The sequence below is a fragment of the Siphateles boraxobius genome, unplaced genomic scaffold, assembly GCF_051911475.1.
Source record: "Siphateles boraxobius isolate OS27281-9 unplaced genomic scaffold, OSU_SipBor_1 25, whole genome shotgun sequence".
In the NCBI taxonomy this organism is placed as follows: domain Eukaryota; kingdom Metazoa; phylum Chordata; class Actinopteri; order Cypriniformes; family Leuciscidae; genus Siphateles; species Siphateles boraxobius.
Genome location: NW_027508866.1, coordinates 14,818,019 through 14,819,815, shown reverse-complemented (window position 1 = coordinate 14,819,815; position 1,797 = coordinate 14,818,019).

The window sequence follows — 1,797 nt, the reverse complement described above, 5'->3', positions numbered from 1 at the left end:
TATACCTAAGTCAGGCATTCGTTAACATGTCACGCATTCAAGTCGAAAATAGGCTAAAGTTGCCTAAACAAAACAAAATTATTATTTATGAACAATTAAATAACTGCATCTGAATTTAAAATGACGTTTTTCACTTTATTATGTACCTCGTTCTCAAAACTTAATGTTTTGTTACATAAAGAAAAACATGTAGCCTACTCTTGAAAGAACAAAACTTTTTTATAAGAACAAAACATTATACAGAAGTAGCTACATATAACCATTTCAGGGGTTGTCATGATGAATGAGGCAGAAGCAAAAGTGCAAGTAACTCGTTTAATGAGGAATAATCATGAACAGTCTCAAGTTCGTTTGGTGACGCAGGGACAAGATGGTCAGAGTCCAAGTGCAGGGTGTAGAAGTGACGAAGAGTGAGTAATCCAAACGGGAACAGGAAACGAGACCAAGACAGGAACAACCGCAACACAGCAAGGACGACTGGAACAGGACCAAACACGAACGAGACATCAAACAACGATCTGACAATGAGAGAAGAATGCGGTGAGTATTTATGGGAGAGCAGATAGGATGCAGCTGGAGAGGAGAATGATCAGCTGATCGCTGATCAAGTGGAACGAGCCGTCACGCCCACAAAACACACGCCCACACACATAACAACAACTACACGAGACAAGAAGGAACAATGAATTTACGAACCGTGACAGGGGTAGGCCTAAATAAATACATGAGGGGGGAAAATAAATAAGAAAGGCATTTCAGAACGTGTTAATAAAGATTTTACTTTTGGATATTGTTTCCATAGGCTATAGATTTTTGTCATGATTCTGCCCTCTTGTCATTTCATTTCTCTAGTCTTGAGGCAGGATCATGACAGACCCATGTTTTGTGTGCAAGCACATGGTCTTGTGTTTTGAGCCATGTGCTTGTGTTGTCTCGTTATGTTACCCCGCCCCCTTGTTATCCTCGTCTCGTCATTATTGTCTAGTCTGTTTCACCTGTCCTTGTCTAGTCAGCTTCACCTGTCTTTGTCATTAGTGTCTCCCCATTTAATCCCCTTGTGTTTGCTGTCCTGTGTCGGTACATTGTCTAACTTTGCGTGTATATCCCTGTGAGTATTTGACCTGAAAACCTGTTCTTTTATTGTGAGTTTGCTTGTCTAGTCAGTATCTTGTTTGTCATCGTGTCTTAGTTTAGTTGTACTCTGCTCCAGTCCTGTTTTGCCCCCTCGTGGGTTTTTGTTTTCTGTTTTGTCCACAATAAATTGTGTGTAGTGCATTCAGTCTGCTTTTGGGTTTGTCTATCCTGCAACCTCATAACAGAATGTACCGACCAAGACCGAACCCTGCAGACCGTTTGCCCGTCCCTGCCAAGCGTTATCCGGACCCCCTTAGAGAAGTCTTGTCTTCTCCCCTCAACAAGAGGAGTGTCACCCTTCCATACTCACCCGAGGGTGAGTGGATCTTGTCGAACTTCTCTCGTCTGTATGACCACTTCTCCCGGGAGGAGTCCGAGGCAGCATCCTCGAGGTCTTCACCTTCTGCCCGCCTACCTATCATTCGCGAGGGTCGAATGATAGGCGTCGCGACGCTTGGGGACCAGGCTGGCTCCCTCACAACTCCTGGCACTTCTTCTACCTCCTTCGGTCTTCGAGGGAAACGAGGGAGGCGAACCTCGTGGGACTCTCCTTCAGAGTCCTCAGCGTCGGAGTCTATCCTGCCAGAGATAACCCCTCCTTCGCACGACACAGTTCCCGCCGTGCTTCCCCAACCCGTCTCAGCTCCGGCGATGGTCTCTGCT